This window comes from Lissotriton helveticus, chromosome 8 (genome assembly GCF_964261635.1).
Source record: "Lissotriton helveticus chromosome 8, aLisHel1.1, whole genome shotgun sequence".
In the NCBI taxonomy this organism is placed as follows: domain Eukaryota; kingdom Metazoa; phylum Chordata; class Amphibia; order Caudata; family Salamandridae; genus Lissotriton; species Lissotriton helveticus.
The window spans coordinates 1,134,511,327-1,134,530,641 of record NC_136069.1 but is presented as its reverse complement, the minus strand read 5'-3'; the positions used below and the strand labels follow the sequence as shown (position 1 = coordinate 1,134,530,641).

The following is a 19,315-nucleotide window of genomic DNA, read 5'->3' as shown; positions in this document are numbered from 1 at the left end:
TCCTTCTGCTTCAGGCACTTCGTCTGGTGGTACCTTCTGGGTGTGGCTGGCGTGTATCCAACGCGGAACCCCGGCACACTTGACTGCTGTGGTAGTAACCAGAATCACCTGACGTTTTTCTCCCCACCTTGGCTCCAGGCAGGTCTTCCGAGTATGCTTCTTTATCTTCACCCAGTCCCCCGGGACCAGTTTGTGGAGAGGAGTCGTTGGATTGAGGATGGCGTCTTCTCCGATCTGGCGAGAGATAGAACGCACTTGGTCACCCAATCTCTTGCAGTATTCAAGTACCAAATCATCAGTAATACTCAACAGTTTGCTTCCTGGTACCCATGCTTGTCTCATTATTCTTCCCATAATTATTTCATGGGGACTTAGGCCTGTTTTGCGATCAGGAATACTTCTGAGTCCCATTAGGACCAAGGGCAGGGCCTTCACCCAGTTCAATTTAGTTGCATCACACAGTTTTGCTAGTCTGTTTTTGATAGTTCCATTTATTTGTTCCACCACTCCAGAAGCCTCTGGACGGTAGGCACAGTGTAGCTTTTGTGAAATTCCAAAGGCCTTACAGAGTTCATCGATGACGTCATTATGAAAATGTGAGCCTTGATCTGATTCAATAGTGACTGGCACCCCGAATCTAGGTATCAGTTCTTTTAATAAACACTTAGCTACTGTTTTTGCGTCATTTTTGGGAGTAGGGAAAGCTTCCACCCATTTTGAAAATAAACAGACCATGACAAGGACATATCGTTTCCCTTCACAATGAGGCATGGTGATGAAATCAACCTGTATCCTTACAAAGGGACCCCCGGACCTCCCAATTTTGACCAGTTCCACTACAGTCTTCTTCCCTGGGTTCATCTTTTGACATGACAGGCACCTCTGGCAAAGGGACTCTGCTACTTTCCTGAACTTTTTACTGTACCAAGTCTGTTGGAACACTAGAATCATGGCGTCCCTACCAATGTGTGATCCTTCATGTATCAACCTCGCCATTGCGCTAAGTAGGTGTCTAGGTAACACAGGCATACCAGTTGGACCTATAATGACACCATCCACACGTCTTGGTCTACATCCATCTTCCTTCCACTTCTCTCTTTCTTGCCAAGGTGCCGCCTGCTGCCACTCTTTCACCTCATCCCATGTAGGCACTTCTTCAAACACCTGAAGTTGGCAGCTGGTTCCTGGCCCCCCTCGTTTCAGATTTACGATATACCGATCTCTTGCGCACCATTGGGCCACTCGATCAGCATAATCGTTTCCCAGTGATACCTTGTCCATGCTCTTCTTATGAGCAGCACATTTTACCACTGCCAGTTCCTTTGGTAACTGGATTGCCTCTAAAAGGTCTTGAATAACTTTTCCATTTCGAATAGGGGTACCCGATGAAGTCAGGAACTCCCTCTGTAGCCACAACTGGCCTAAGTCATGCACAACCCCATAACAGTACTGACTGTCAGTATACACTGTTATGCGTATGTTCTTCCCAATTTGGCAAGCTTTTATCATAGCAATCAATTCGGCTACTTGTGCAGACTTGATGTGATATAGATAACCTGCTTCCTCAATTTTCTCTAGGGACACTACTGCATAGGCAGCACTCAGGCCTCCTTGTTCATGCCTTAGACATGAACCATCTACAAATAATTCTTTGTCATGCTCAGGCAATGGCGTTTCTTTTATGTCTGGGCGTGGTTTGGTATTGAATTCAGTTAGATCAATACAATCATGGTCATCATCCACCCCCCCTTCCATATCCTTTGGGTCGGGGAGTAAGGTGGCTGGGTTCAGAATACTGCACCTAACAATGTTCACATTTGCAGCACCCACAAGAATCCTCTCATATTTAGTCAGCCAACTAGGGGTGAGATACTGTGTTTTTGTTCTGGTCAACAAAATTACCACTCCATGCGGAACATACACAGTTACCGGATGTCCCATGACAATTGACTCACTCTGTTCTAAACTGGCACAGGTAGCAGCTACTGCTTTCAGACAACCTGGTAATCCAGCAGCCACTGGATCTAAGGTGGCAGAGAAGTATGCCACAGGTCTTCTTGTTGTGCCATGTTCTTGAGTTAGGACTGACAATGCGCAATTATCGCGAGTGTCACAGAATAGGGCAAACTCTTTGGAGTAGTCTGGCATTCCCAGTGCAGGAGCAGTACACAGACAATCTCGTAGTTTGGTGAAGGCTGTTAAGCTTTCATCATCCCATTCTACAATTTCGGGTGTTCCTCTCTTAGTCATTTTTATCAAGGGCCTGGCTAGGACTGCAAATCCCAGAATCCACTGCCTGCAGTATCCTATCACACCCAGGAACATTCTTATTTCTTTCTGAGTACGGGGCAACTGCATCTTTTGAATTATTCTCACTCTTTCCGATGTTACTTTTCTGACACCTTTTTCTATCTGGTGCCCCAGATATTTCACCGATTTTGCACAAAACTGTAACTTGTCAGGGGACACTTTATGTCCCTTTTCACACAGGTGATTCAGTAGGGCAATGGTGTCAATCACACAATCCTTATGACTTTTAGACGCCACCAAGAGGTCATCTATATATTGCACTAAGACAGAGTTCCCAGGTAGGACTAAAGTTTCCAAACATTTTTTCAAGATCTGATTAAAGATAGAGGGGCTCTCTGTATACCCTTGAGGGACCCGGTTCCAGCAATACACGTGACCTTCGAAGGCAAATGAGAAAAGAAATTTGCTATCTGGATGCAAAGGAATGGAAAAGAATGCATGACACAAGTCTATCACTGTGAACCACTCAGCATCCCAGGGAATCTGATACAGAATCACTGCTGGGTTCGGGACAATAGGGCAACAGGGAACTACTATTTTGTTGACTTTTCGTAGATCCTGTACTACTCTGTACTTGCCACTAGGCTTTTTGATGCCCATAATCGGAGAGTTACATGGGCTACTCATTACCTCCTGTATGATGTTTCCTTCTAGCAATTTCTGTATTTCCACAGCAACACCAGCTTTCACTTCTGCATTCATTCTGTAGGGTTTAGTATTGGGGTATACTGCATTGTCTTTTATTGCTATCTGTATGGGGTCCACATTTTTCATTAACCCCACATCTTTCCCAGTAAAGTCCCACACCTCTGGCTTCACTGCTTCCTGGAGTTCTTTGGGTAAATCCTGCATGGTCATTCGTTTAATTTCCGAGTCAGGGCGGACTAACATTAATTTATAAATGCCGTCTTCATCTGGGGTCTGGATTTCAACACCTTTTGGTGTGCAAAAGATGGTACAGTTCATTTTGCACAGCAAGTCACGTCCCAGTAAGTTCACTGGACTGGTGTCGCACACGACAAATCTATGCATTTCCTTAAAGTTTCCAATTGAGATCTCCATGGGCTTGGTAACAGGAGTACTAATCAATTGATTAGATACACCCACTACTTGGATGGCTTCTCCCGAGAGGGGTAGGTTTGGAACGTCCACTGTTCTCACAGTAGAACGGGTAGCGCCAGTATCCAACAGAAAGGTGACATCATTTCCGTCAACCTTTCCTTCAATGTATGGTCCAGACTGGTCTACCGGCAAGGAGGCGCCAAGTACGCACTCCTCGTCCTCCCCTCTCAGGCCCCGTCAGTACTGGTCATCACAAAGGAAGGTATCATTTAGAAGATACTGCGAAGTTGCTGCATTTCTGTTCTCATTGCTTTCCCAGACTTCTATCTCATCTCCCTCTGCCTGTTTTCCCCTGTATACTTGCTTTGGTGCTCGGGGCACCTGAACTGTTTTTACCTGTGGTTGAGTCTTTCTTGGTCTCTCTTTCTGCGTCTGTGGAGTTAAATCAGGAGTTTTGGGGTTATCTTCGGGCAAGTAAGGACACTCGTTACGCCAGTGTCCAATTTCGCCGCACTGATGGCAGGGAAATTTCTTCATAGCCTCCTCCCTGCTCATTTTGGGCCGGGGCTTGCCTCCTCCCCCTCCCCCAGGGCCTTCATTCTTAGCATTTTTGACCATGTTACTCAACTGCTTTTCCTGCTGCTCTGCGAGCTTCACCTGAGCCCACATCACCTTTTCCTTGAGAGCCTTTTTCTTTTCTGCCATCTCGTCCTCGCAGTACTTTGCGTACCGCAGGACCTCATCTACCTTTTTGGAGTGCCAACATATTTTGTTATCTTTTATCCACTGACAAATTTCAGGTCTTAAACCATTTACGAACCTGTAAATGAAGTGCGTCATGTCCTTCATCTCGATGTTATCTATACCACTGTATGTTTTAAACACCTGTAACAGCCTTTCATAATAGGAGTGCACTGTCTCCTCTCTTTCCTGCGTTGTTCTATCTATCCTGGTCCAATCAGTTTCCTTTGCTGGGACCTTTAGTTTCAGATGCTGAATTACTTGCTCATATTTTCTCATCACTTCTTTCGATGGTTCCCCGGTTTTTTCATCTCTCGGGTATTCCTCACTAGGCCAGGCTATGGCTATTTTACACTCGGTCCATAGATCGACCGGGACCACAATGTCGAAAAACCCATCCAGGTCTTTCCACAGGCATTTCTGCACCTTTACAAACCTTTCCACTTGCCGGTACCATTCAACTGGCTTCTCCCGCAATTTCGGGAAATCGTTAGTAAAGGACACAATATCCTGTCTGGACCACGGAACGTGCACATACCTCCCACCGGGTACTTCGCGCATGGGGCATAAAGTTTCGGGCTTGTCTACTTCTCTCAGAGGGAACTCAGGGGTAGCTTGTCTGGAGCGGGCCTCCTCTTTCTTATGTGCCCACCTCGTTTTCCATTTTTCCACGTCTCCCCATTTTTGCAAAACTGCAAGCAACTCTTTAATCTGCGACTTTCTTCCTGACACATTCAAATTCTCTAAATCTTTGTCTGGGAACTCAGCTCGGTATGGTTTCTGCAAGGGCTTTGATCTGGATATATCTATTCCCATACTAGCTGCGGTGTCTGTCAGTTTTTCGTGGAGCACCCTAGCACTCCTGGTAAGACTTTTACACATAAACAGCAACTCTTCTTCAGAATAGGTGTTCAGTCTGTCTAGCCCCACATTTCCTGCCATTAATTCCTCTATTTCTACTCTCAGTTTGTAGAGGTCTAAAGGTTTCGTTTGCGGAGCCTGTTTTTCTAAATCACGACTCCAATTTTCAATCTCTTCTGGCGTTACCAAGGAAACACTCCTAGTCCCTGTTGCTGATTCTAATTTAATTTCTTTCGCATCAAAAGGATTATGCCTCTTCTGCACTCCCTTTCCGGTCTGTTTGTTTGGTAGATCCAAGAACACCACTTCGGACTCACACTCACTGGACTGATCGTCTATCAGTAGGGACTCTTGCCTCGGCGGGGCCATTATCGGGTTCATAACCCGAGGGTTCAGACCTCCTTGACTATTCCCGTACAACGGAACCACTGGTCCGATTGTTACCGGAATAGTCAAAGCTTCAGGACTGGTATTTAACTGGGAGATCTTCTGAATTATTTCTGTCCTCTGTCTAGCTAGGGCCTCTTGCTCCCTTTCATCTAGTACTCTTCCTAATGTCCGGTCAGGTATCATCTGTGGGGTCAAGTGAGGGGTAAGACTCGGGGCAGTAGGATGCGTTTCACTTGGACCCCCACCATAATTTGGTTTCGGGAACAAAGTTCCTGTGCCAAATGACCTACGCTCTTCCCCATATGGAGGCTGCAAAAAGGGTACCCCTGAACTTAATGGCTTCTCTTCGTTTTCATAAAGAGGTCTGGGGAAAAAGAGCTTTTCACGGGAATATTTTTCCTCCGGGTTCATGGGCATACTGGGATATATATTTCGTACCTCCGGGGGCTCGGGCTTCTCAAAATAGGGCAATACCTGGCCCCCTTCCCCCCTACATAGGGATCTGTCCTCCTCCTTAATAGATGGACGTTGGGCAATTTCTCCTGCATTGGAAGGTCGGGCTCCCTCATTATAAGGGGGCGGACTTCGCGTAAAGATGTCATCTAACAATTCATCATCTGACTCTCCAAGAGCTCCCCAATGCTTACACTTTTCTGTCCTTTTTTCTCCCCCCGACGGGGTACATGCTGGCATCATGGGAAACAGACCCTCAACAATCATGCTCTGCCTCCACTGTTTCATCCTCTTATCCCTTGTCTCTTGTTTCAGCCTGGGGTACCACTTGGTCAGACCTTTGTCCATTCGGGGTTTCTCTCTCTCAAAAGCCTCAATCTCCCATTCCTCTAATGCCTCATACTGCGTTAGCCTCGGTCTGGGATGCAATTCATTCATGCGGGTTCTCAAATTGAATAAAATCCTACCATTGAAGGTACCGTCTAACGGAAAAGCCAATACTCCGTCATCTTTTGTGTACCTTACCCAATTCTCCAACCACACACAAGTATTGTACCCTCGGTCAAACATCATGAAGAGGCAGGAGTATTCGGTGGCGGGATAGTAACGCCCTCTCTAGACTTAATCGGTTTGTCCGTTTTGAAGAAATTCTTTACCCTGCTTACAAGGGACATCTTTCTCTTAGCTCCGTACATGATATCGTATCTATTAGCTTTCCACTGATCCCTCTCGAACCCTTGGTTTCTTGGATCGGGTCTAGTCTCTGGACAATACGAGTGCCACATACGTTTTCTACGCTTAATTCTGTTTACAAAATCACCTCCAATCAGAACGCGTCTTGCAATTTCGTGCGACCAATGAAGTGCGCGCGTTCAAATAATTTCGGCCAATGGGTGCGCGGCCCCTTCGTGAGACTGTTCTCACGCCTCAGTGCTTCACCCCTCCTTTACAATTCCAGCCCCGCTACCCGCCCGCTGCTTCTACCAATCCCAGCGCGGCACGGAGTGACGTCAGAGGCGCTTCGCGACTGACTCCCTCCCTTTACAAGGTAACGGAAACTTTCTTTCCTTTTAAAGTGCTCAGTGTTTGGTTATTTTACAACAAATACACATTTGCCACAGTGCTCAAGTGTCTAGACAGGATAGCTTTGTTTTACTGCAAGTAAACTACTTCCATTTACTTTTCACGCGCTGCGAGTAGATCTCTTCCGCCTACCCTTCACTCTAGCATCGGTGAACCTGTTATTCCCCTAAACTCATCCACTTCTTTCCGGGATATATCTGAGTCTAAGGTTTCCCAGCGGACCCCTTTGCTTTCACCCAAGCTCCGATGAACCTGCTACTCTTCCGATGTGACCCTTACTAGGTTACGCCACTATGGGAATTTTGCCAATGAACCTCGTTACTGACATTTATTCACACATGTATTCAGAAAAAACCCTAGTTAGTGCTTCCCGGTTATCCTAACCTGCACCTAACTTTCCTTAAGCCTGTGACCTCAGGACAATGGATTCTATTCACCACTTGCCCTTTCAATTCCCCGGGGAGTTCGGACAACAAGAAACGATACGGTTTACAAATGCATGGATTAATACATATAACAATATAAGAACAAGAATAATAACAATACAACAATTCATGAATTTTCAGCAGCGTATTCACAAGAGAGTGATCAGTCCCCTCGGAACAGCCGCTCTTATAGCAGCATTAATGTACTAGCAGCTTCCGACTCAACTAGTCTAACTAGTTCTACCTAACCTTTAGCTAGTCCCTAACCATCCTCTGATCTACCAGAAAACTGATAGAGCGCGCGAGGTCACCCAGCCAATGATTTCGCCGTTTCCGGCTTCAGGGCCCATATACTTTCAATTCACACTTTTCATTGACCAGGCGACTTCACGGGCTGCTACCAATTGTGTGTGTTTCCTACTGTTATTACTTAGTGTACCCGACTTACCATCCACCGACACGGGTACCTATGACTTCAATGGATCAGGGGCCTAGCTGTAAAAGGAAAGGCAGCAAATGCAATTTCAAACGACATTCAATACTGTTGGAAATGACCACGGACAACTGGAAGTTTAAATTGTTTATCTAAAGTTCGTTTTCTGAAAGCATGAGATTTACAAGAATAAGGCAATCGATAATCAAGATAATGAAAAGTACATAACTATAGAGAAATAAAGTCAGGGTAATCATTAAAATGCAATAATGAGATGCAAAGGAAATATGCTATGCATTCAAGGCAGGAATTCTTTAGAAAATCTAAGTAAGGTCGTTCTAGACCATATCAGAAAATGACAAACTGCAATGCAAAATATGATTTCTAAAAGATAGGGTAACATGAGAACATATCAAGAAAATTATGCAATTGACTTTACGTTTCAATAGTTTGCGGCAAAAGCATGGAAAAATCAACATGTGCAAGATGTCTTTTATTAAAGCAAAAGACTGAAATATAGAAAGGTGCAAGTTTTAAGGAACTTAGAGCAGTATTTACCTAGACTGGTGTGGAAACCAAACCCTGGCCACGGGTCAGTTAAGGACAGGAAACCCTCAAGGAAGGATACCCCTCAAAGGACAGCAGGTGCAGAACGGACACCCCGGACAGGACAGGATACCCTCAGATTAGGAATCAGGACAGGACCTCAGGACAGGACAGCAAACCCTCAGGACAGGACCGCTCAGGACAGGACCACACCCGCAGTTTGGAAGCAACGCCTGCGTTCCACCCTCTCTGCAGCTATCGATCAAGACCCCGATTGGGTCAACGAACTCCCAGCAAAGTGCTTTGCCAGCACTTTAAGGTTCAGTAAAACCTTAGTCTATGGTCAATTTCGGACAGAGTGCTCCGCAGCGCTCTGTATCTTCAGTCACCTATTGAGTACGATGGGTCAGTGACAGGTCAGCTAAACCAGACAAGTCGGACAATTCCCTAGGTGAACCCAGGGTAGATATACTCTTTTGGGACGGTGTACCACCCCCCAATGTTGCAAAGTGTCAGAATCCCTCAATTTGGATTGGTCCTAAGGTAGGATTTGGGTAACACACCAATCAGAATAGACTATTTAGATGTTTCATTATCATATTTGGGTACCGCCTAGCAAGATTGGGGTTCCCATGAGAAACTGTGCAGAAAGACAATGGCAATTTTACAATGTATCATATAAGGAGCAACATTCTCCGTTCTCATAGCGCAGAGGTGGCTTTCCCAGGAGCATCATGACTGTGGCTGCCAGCTGGCTGAGTTCCGCTGTCCAAAGTTGCCACCTTTCAGTGCTCCAGGATCATGCGCAGAAGAGACCTTCAATATGGCTCCCAATCAGTTCGGACCCCCATTCCCCGCGGTACATGAAAAGTAAGCGAGAACAAATTAATACATAGAAATAACATTATGAAATCACATCACAGGGTTGTACTTTCAACTTATCATCATAAAAATATACTTATGCAGTCTAAATGTTAGCTACATAGAAACAGTGACAAGAGCAGTGGCACGAGCAGTACCACATTGGGCCAAGCTATGTATTACGCATGCGCATAATTTTCCCTCCAACTCTGCAGACGCGTCAGGACACGTGAGTGTGGCTGACGCATGCGCAGTAACTAAATACAAGCGGCAGACATTTTAAGTGACTCGAGTAAATTATTTTAGTAAAACACATAGGCAAGCGTCTGGAAACCTCGTTTAAACATAAAATAAACATTAGTAAGATGTACACTTATTACCTTGTTACACATAAACGAGGTTCATGACTTCGGCAAGGTCGCAAAATATGCGAAGCTTTGCTTCATCACTATCTGTCAGGAAGACAACAGGCTGTATATTAGACGCCGTTCACTTCAGGCAAGTCCCCAGTACATCATGGGGTGCCACATGGCTTGGCGATTAGCCCAGTTCTTTCTAATATCTACCTGCACCCTCTATTCCCCATTATTAAATATTATGGGGAAGACCTGGTCAACTATGCAGATGATACCCAACTGGTGTTTTCCCTAGAGGGGAAACAAGCGGTATCTATGGACACCTTTCAGGAGTGTATGCACCAGACTGCTGGTTGGCTCAGGAAAAATTCCCTACAGTTTAATGGGGGGAAAACAGAGGTGGTGTACTGTCCTGCCACCAGGCATCTATCAGTGGAGTTCAAACTCACCCACAAGGACGAACCTTTGATACCGGCAAACGTGGTGCGTAATCTGGGGGTCATGGTGGATGATAATCTTCAAATGGAATCACGGGCTAACAAAACTGCCAGTGCTGCCTCTCCCTGTTCCGCATTCTACGGAAGGTTCTCCCGCTACTTCCAAAAGATACTCGATCTCTCGTATAATCCTGAGTAGGCTGGACTACTGCAAGTCCCTGTATTTGGGGACACCACAATACATTGTGCAGGGGTTGCAGAGACTCCAGTCAGACACCAAGTTGGTGCTAAACAGACAGCGTAGGGCCTCCATGACATTGGCTCTGAGAGATCTTCTTTGGCTGCCTATTAAGGAGAGAATCTGTTTTAAATATCTCTGCATTGTATACAGGGCAGTACATGGCCAGGGTCCTGACCCCCTGCAGGAGATATTTACTTGGTATAATCCTGGGTGGCAGCTTCGCTCTTCAAATTTAAATCTGATAACAACAACCAGATTTAAGCGATCTCGGATGGGGGGCGGAGCTTTTGGTGTGACTGCCTCGAGCTTATGGAATGAGTTGCCTCAGAACCTTAGGCAGGCCAGCTCTCTGACCTGCTTTAGGAAGAGCCTGAAAACTTGGCTATTTTCAAGGGGTGATCTTTAGATCTCTCTACTGACAATTGATTCTGTTTTATGATGACTAATCGTCAATCCAAGCGCCAGGATACCCGGTGGGTGGTAGTTTAGCGCAAAATAAGTTTTTAATTCAATTCATGTAATTTTGAACTATAAGTGCACCATGTCCCTGCTAACCAGGCTCCCAGTTTCAGATCTCATTCACCCAAAACTGTATCATGATTGGCACAACTTCAGTTATCCCTGTAAGTCCCTAATAAATTATACCCTAGTACCTTTGATATGACTACTGAAGAGGGTCCTCTGGGACTGTAGCACTGATTGTGCCACCCCAGGAAACCCCTCACCAAGGCTGTGCACTCCCCATTGCAGGTTGTGTGTCTTGGTGCAGAGAAATCTGAAGAGTAGACATGGCACACAGCCCTGTGTGCCATGCCTCCTATACACTGAATGGGATATAGTTAAGTCATCCCTACTGCAGGCATTTAGCCATAAGGTAATGTGCATTATATCCCATGTATGGGCATATCAGCATAAGCATATATGCCTCTATAATGTCCACTCCATTCTAAGATGTTGTAAGTGCACAAGGAAGCCATAAAGAGTACATGGGCTGGATACTTGTTGACGATTTTCCTAGCTCCATAATGGCTCCATTGATTTCTAAGCTATTTTGTACCAAATACACTGTCTTAACTGATGCCAATATTGGATGTATTAATACATTCACACAGGAGACCCTTTTAGAGAGTCCTCTGAAAACCTACCAAGCACTGGTGCAGTTCCTAACTTGTTTTTGCCAGCCTGCCACAACCAGACATGCTTCTGTCTCCATGGGGTGAGAGCCAGCACTCTCAGAGGACAGAGACAAAGCCTGCTCTGGGTGGAGGTGCTTCATACCTCCTCCAGGACAGGATGGTCTTCCTTGGGAGGAAGCTTCAAAGGCAATGCCACCTTTGAATTCCAACCTAGGAACTTCCAGCTAGTGGTGGAGGTCAGGCTCCCTTTTCTGTTCCACTTTTAGTGGGAGGAAAGGTGGGAAAAACAGTTAGTTTAGGAGGAGGGCCCCCACTTAGCCTACACCACCCGTAGGGCGAGTCAGACGAGGTGAACCCCTCTCCTGAAATTCCACCATCTTGAGATGGTGATAAAAGTCCTATCAGGGCTAGGGTAGTGCCTCTTCCCATGGGAAGTTGTCACTAGAGGTTGTAGACACTCTTACGGTAAGTAGCCAATTGACTACTATCAATCTTCCCTTTTTGAACAAACTGGAATTTCAGGTTTATGACAAAATCATTATTGAATTGGAAGTAGAACTGTTGAAATGAGATATACAATTGCATATATAAATTACAAAATCGTAATTCCCGCTTGTTAATTTAAAAAATATAAGAAGATCTAAACATGCAAAACAGATGTGGGAACCTAATTTTAAGCTGAACGTTTCCTTTTGACATTTTTTGTAAAAAAGTTTTACATCTATGTTAACGTTGCAAGTAACACTGAGGCTGATTAGAATGGCGGTGAAACCGCCACCGACAGCCTCTCGGTGGTGGGTTCACCACTATCTTGAGGACATTTTATACCCGGCATAGTAATATGGCGGGAGGTTCTGTGGCCACACATCCAACGGGCTCCTTGAGCACGCCAGTGTGGTGGAGGGCCTCCCTTTCCCTGAAATGGCACGCCGTAGGGATTACGATGATCCATCCCTGTCAGCCTTTCCATAGCGGTTGACCTGCAATGGGAAGGCTGGTGGGATGGAATTTAAGGGCCAGTAGCGATCCCCTTTCACCCTGGGCCCTTACTTTGGGGGTGGGGATGCACCTACGGTGCCCACCAATATTTCCCTGCACCATGTGGCAGCAGGGAACTGTAAACAGTGCCTGTTTAACATTGCGGCGGGTGCACAGCCAGCAGCCCCTGCCGCAATGCAAAGTATGGCAAATGCGATTGCCATGGTGGCGGTCACATTCTAATACCCCCTGTGGGACCGCCACCTTGTAGGCAGATTGTCCAACTCCCCTAGACAATGGCGGATGGACTGGAGTCCAATATTATGCAACTATATTTTTTCCCAATATTTATCTACTTACGATTAAAAGTATTGGGACACAATATTGTGGTAAACGATATTTTTGTCAGAATATTTTTGTCAACAATATTGTTTGCTACAAAAATGTGTCTGTGATCCCGAAAAATAGCCATGCTCCAGTCCTAGGGTCTTCTGTGTGGTGCCTACTGCAGAATTTTAGCACTGCCAACATTTTCAGGAATGGGGTATGGCAGTGTTGGATTTCAGGGCATCTGTAATGATGACAATATATTTTTGTTTGGTACCCATATTGAGCCTGTGCATCCTGTGGATCTCAAACAGATTCATGTTTATAGGTTCCATCCTTCCTCTCCGAATCCTGGGGCTAATCTTGCATTGCTGTGCAATTGATTGATTGGATGCCTCGTTTCCATCCTCATGCTGCATGGCTTGTTGCAGCAGAACCAGGATCTTGCATAGCATGATAAAGCACCTTACATCCATGGTGATGGACTGCAAAGTGGATGTAGGAGCTGTTGCATTGACCTGTGAAAGCTTCATCTGTCTATGGCTGTTCATGTAGATTTGGTACTGTCTGCAGGTGTGTGTGAGATTATATTTTTTCAGCTCAAGTAGTGCACAGACTGTGGTTTTTGCATTATTGTGCTAGTCTAAGTTTTTTGTATTGTGTTACAGCTTTTCATTCACTTCCTACTCATTTAGGAATTTTTACCACTTGCTTTTGACTGGAGGTTTTTTAACCCCTTTTCCGCTGGGGTCATTCCCCTGTGGTGTTGGGGGGCGGGGGGCGCGCTCAGTGCCCCAGTGCTCATGACGAGCTCAGCTCGTCATGAGCCACAGTGGCCATGTGCTCATGACGAGCTGAGCTCGTCACAGCCACACCCGTTTCCGTGGAACGCTCACACAGCAAGGGCATTACCCCCGCGTGTGAGCGTTGGAGCCGTTATGACGAGCTTAGCTCGTCATGAGCACACGGCAATAAAGTGGTATTTTCCACAGACTTTAATTAAATCTTGCACTTGTGATTGGGTATTATTTGCCACATGCATTATTTTTCACATGCGGTAAATATTGCATGCGTTAAATAGCACCTATGTTAAATACTGCACCACCGACATGCGATCTTTAGCACATGTGGTAAACATCACATGCGGGTTTTAACTTGTGATAAGACGATTTGTTAAGGTCATGGACTATTTAACCTGGCATGTATTAATCATCACTATGCCTAACCTATAGTCAGGGCCTAAAAGTTGCAGCTGTTTTCCATTGTTTTCATTTATTCAGGTACAGGTTTAGCCTACTTCCTAATTCCTAACTACAAAAAGATATTATTTATTTACTTTATTTTTTATTTAAATGTCATTTTTTATTTAATTTCCTTAAAAATGTGTATTTCCTTAAACTTATCTTACCTTCAAAAGGTTTCCTTTAATTTTCATTGTATTTGAACTTTCTTAAAATTAATTTTCAATTAATTGGTTTCCTCCAATGTGTTTTCTATTTCTCCATTAATTCACATCATCACCATTCTCTATGTAAGGTTCACTCCATGACTGTGAACTCTGAACAGAGGTAATGGAGTCCTTTGTTAAATTGCAATATATCTTATTTGTTTTCTTTCTCAGACAAATTACGTTTCCTATACTGCCACTAAAATGGAGGTGATCTGCTCTCCTTTCCACCCTTAAAGGAGGTCATATTGGAGAAAATTCCTACCATTTCCAGACCGGGAAGGGACAGATTGTAGTTTGTTAATGGCCACAGACATATATGCTATCTGGCCTTTCAAATCGGTCAAGGCACCAAGCTTGGAATTGGCCATTATCCCACAGGTTTGGTGGATGTTTGCGTGCAGAGATGTCCACACTTGTGGAAGTATTCTCCGCCCTCATAAATGGGCTTATGCCTGTTATGGGTCCCTTTATGAATTCCAAGGATTTATAAAAAGGTAACTTTGGTTGAAATCTAAATTTAAACAAATGTACTTTTGTGAGTGAGAGCCATAGTTCTTGCTTGTGGTCCAGAGCTAACAACCGGACTGTGGCTTCCAATACTTTTCATCTTGTACTCACCATGCATCGTTTTACAGGGAGAAATATGGATGTGAAGGAAATTTCTACATTTTTAAATGAATCTAAAATCTGAGTTTAGTTTCTAAAAACTGGGGAAGTTCGGGGTGGTGTGGCTTGCATCGTCCTCACTACTTATCCAGAAAACTCTGCAAAGTCAAATTGTAGGTGAAACCACTGAATGTCCTCACATTTTCAGAATCTGTAAAACAGGACAAAAGTCCAGTCACTTATCATCCCTACACTTTCCCAAATATAAACAGTAAATCACTTGTTTGGATGGGCCTATCACCCAGGGCAGAAAATAAGTAAATGTGCAAAAATGCACCATGGAAATGTCAAGAATTGTACTTTGAGCGTACATTGAGCCCAAATACTATAACTATCCTTCAGGGGAAATGAGAGACAATGGTGGTTTCTCTGGGCATAGTTTTGACATATCAACTGTCAAGGATTGGGCAAACCCGCCATGTTGAGGCTGCAGTGTAACAGTAAAATTGTCTGTTATCAGGGTGTGGGAGTGCAACGAGGGATGGGCAGTCCCCTGCCCTATTCCTTTTTTATATCAGTCAGTGGTGTCTAATAGCCTTTCTGCCACCAGTGCTTAAAATATTTCAGGTGCCTGTGGGTGGGGTTTGCAGCCCAATGCCAAGATGGGCCTGCTACCCAATCCATTGACACAGAAAGGACATCCCTGATATCTAGTCTGCATTCCTGCCGTCTGGAGTGTGGACATTTAGGATACAATTCCCATACTGCCACCCCAGTGGAGACAGGGGATAGAACGTCTGCCCTGGGGTTAGGGATTGGGTCTCTCTGCCAGATGAACAGGCACCTCATTCTTTTTCTGGACACCAGTCTATAGGGTCTAATGATTTTTCCACTGCCTAGGTTGGTCAGTTGCAGGTAAGACCCCCACAATTTAATATCCCCAGAGGCATGGAATGCCTTAGGAATGGGGGTTGCAGCTCGATTGATACCAGGAAAGGCTAGCTTCCAAACACCATTCTATTTTTAAAAATGTTTGGACAAAGGGACCTTTTTGCTCTCTTGGAGCTAATCCCAGCCATTGTGCCCATCTGTAGAGGTAGAAAGACTGTTCTAGGGCATGGAGGTGTGGTCCTGTGCAAGTACAGGAAGGCACCCATCCCATTGTCTTTTTATAATTGTTTTACCCTAGTACTGAAGACGTTTTCTGCCTCCTATGGTGGCAGCTTGGAGGCAAACCTCCTCTCTGTCCCCCCAGAGGACAGTAAGACCATCTGGGATTGGTTGCCAGTGGTTAAACACCAAAAATGTAAGTAGTAAGCTTCTTGTTTAGGGTGAACCACCAAATCCAGCCATCACTTTGGGCAAAAGGCTGTCTAGGGTTCAGGGTTGAGGGGCGGCCTAATGTCAGGTCAGGCCATTGCCCACCTAGTTCCTTTTTTAAAAAAAAATCTGCACATTGTGTCTAGTGAGATTTCTTCCAACCTTTAGTAAGCATTTTGGTAGTAAACCCCAATCTGCCATCCCCAACCCCAAGGAAAGAGAGCAACTGATATAGAGCTGGGTGTTGGGTGTAGATATGGGGATAAATATGACCTGTGTCAAAGAGTAATGCTACACCTTAAACAATTGCCAAGTGGTCCAATGGGTCAATCCCTGCTCAGGTATCACAACCCCACAGCAATCTTCATCCATGGATCCACTAGGGAGAACTACCATTGGAGAAGGGAGAGACTTTGTTGGATTTTGTATTACTTAGTGTATTTAGACATTGTTTTTTTAAACAACATGTATATAATATATATTGTATATATATATATCTATATATATATATAGATATATATATATACATATATTCACTGAAAAAACAAAGGTTACAGGGACGTTTTCGTTAAGCTCAGATTTCAGCTGTACATAACCATTAAAAATCAGGAGTTATAGTTACAAGAGGTAACTATCTCTTACACCCCCGCAATGCACTGCTTATGACTTCATACATTACATCACTCATAACATGCTCAGTGACATCACTGATGACATCTCTAATGACATCACTGATAACATCATCATTACAGTGAACTTCTAAGGATTTTTAATGCTATTTTACAACTATAACGTCCCTGTAACCTTTGTTTTTTTCAATATATTTCTATGGTTTTTCAATTATTTGTTTAAAGTCTTATGTCCCTCCAATATTTCGTTTTTTTTTGTTCATTATTGGGTTTATTTTTAACACTAAGGATACCACGATTTTATTTTGATTTTTAATTGTTTTGCTATGAACTGCAGATATTCTTTTTTTTATAAATATGTTTTACATGCATTTTAAAAAGAATAATCACATATATACTTATTGTATAACATATATATCTTTTGTTAACATAATTAAACACATTCTTTATTTTTTTTACAAATTCTTTTTTTATTTTGTGGTTCTTCCGCATGTCCGAGACCAAAGATGGGACTAGTACTCTATGGTTTTTATTCCGAATCACATGATTGGAATGACTTTCCAAATCCAAATCCGAATTTACTCACCTATACAGTTATACACACACCCACTCATTTATTCATACAACAGCTAACATATACTCACTCACCTATACAATCACTGAGACAAGCACACACTCACCCATACGGCCACTCTTGCAAGCACTCAGTCCCACATACACTCACTTATATTCTCTAACACTCACCTATACTGCCTTTCACATATGCAGTTACTTACCAATATACCACTGACAAATCCATTCACTCACTGACACATCCATACACACACTCACTCACCCAGTGGGAGAGCATCTAAAAATCTGATCTACAAACTTCCAAAACATTGAAGGGCAGTAAGCCAAACATCAACATTCCTTTTGCAGGAGCATGTCACCAGGAATAAAGTGCAGCGCACTATATGAAAAGAGCATAACAGAGTAGGACATGTTTTCAGGTACTCTAGCTGTTCCTGGACAGCACTTTCCCTCTTCAGTCATGCCCTGAGGCTCAAGGACACTTCAGTGTGTTGGTTGTCACAGGCAGGACTAAGAAATCAACCCAGGGAGGACCAGTGCCTTTGGGGATTATCATGAAGGAAAGAACCTGTGGAGCTCCTCCATATTGAGATCTTCTCACCCTGGTGATTATTGCTGTTGTTGTTGTAGCGCAAAGAGCTGGTCAGGCTTCATGGACAGTCTTTGTTGAAGCTTCGCGCTGTTGGTCAGCGCGGGCTGTTGTTGCTGTAACGCAAAGTGAAGATCTCACATTGGAGCTGGCAGTCGCTATAGCATGAAGAGTCATGTTCACATGAGATCTATGTTAATGGCAGAGTCTTTGCGAGATTGAGCATGTTTGTGGTTGCAAAGAGCCCAAAGCTTTAAGATTTATCCTTTTCTTCCAAAGGAATGCACTTTGATTCTAGACAAGCATCCAGGACAAGAAAAGGCACCTCTTGGGGATCTGCAACTCACTCTAGCAGTGGCCAGAAGGGCTTAGGTACGTCTAGCTGCGGGTTAAGTTGCTGCAGGTTCAGTTGCAGCAGGTCAGATGAGCAGTTGCAGGTAGTCCTCTAGATCTGCTTGTATTCCAGTAGCTTAGAACAAGAGGCCAACCAACTGACCCGTGGAGTCACTCAGGATAGCCAGGGCTGAAGGGAGCAGGACCAGTCTTCCTTCTCAGACAGCAGGACCAGCCTTAAGCAGCAGGACAGTTCTCTGGGATGAAGGTAGACTGTTTGAACTGTCAGCCTTAGGGCGGTCTTCTCCCAAACGTTTTACCCCACCTCCTCTATTTTGCTGACCATATTTTTGTTGGCCTAAGAACTCTGTTCACTTTACCTCTGCTAACCAGTGCTAAGTACTTGTGCTCCTTCCCCTTAAACATGGTTACACTGGCTTATACCCAATTGGCGTATTTATTTTCTTGTAAGTCCTTTGTAGAGTGGTATACCATATACCCAGGGCCTGTAAATTAAATGCTATCAGTGTGTCTGCAGCACTTATTGTGCCACCCACTTAAGTAGCACTTTAAAATATGTCAGAGGCCTGCCATTGCAGTCTGAATGCAGAGTTAAACAGCCATTTCGACTTGGCATTTAAAGGCCCTTGTGAAACCTTAAACTGCCCTTTTATTACATATGTCACTCCTAAGGTAGGCCCTAAGTAGCCCATGGGGCAGGCTGCTGTGTAAGTAAAAGGCTGGACCTCTGGTTTTAAGTTAGCCATATTCTGGAAGTGAAAAACACCTACATTTGTTTTTCAATACAGTGAGGTCTAGCCCTCCCACAGGAAAACATAGGGACTTCCTATTACATTTGATAAGCTGTAATTTCCAAATGGGAGAGGGTAACTATTTCATGTTTGCGGTCTTTTGAATTGTAATGAAACACCTAATTTGTTGGTAAAGCAGGGATTCTGATTACAATTTTAAAAACAACACGTTTAAAAAGTTGCCATTTTTCTGCCCCTTGCCCTTTTGTGCCTGTAGCCTGTCCTGGGTCACATGAATGGGTGTAGCTGACCGTTAGACTTAGGGAATTCCTCCCAGACAATTGCACAATAGAAGTATTAGGGCTGCCGGAGTGGGCCTTAAAAAAAAATCTGCACATTGTGTCTAGTGAGATTTCTTCCAAC

At 44.3% G+C, this 19,315-nt stretch overlaps 1 protein-coding gene across 1 annotated transcript in view; it reads left to right on the top strand.

The window, feature by feature from the left end:
* Positions 1-19,315, top strand: part of LOC144773146 (sodium/hydrogen exchanger 2-like) — a 622,810-nt gene that overhangs the window by 87,737 nt on the left and 515,758 nt on the right. The window lies entirely within an intron of this gene.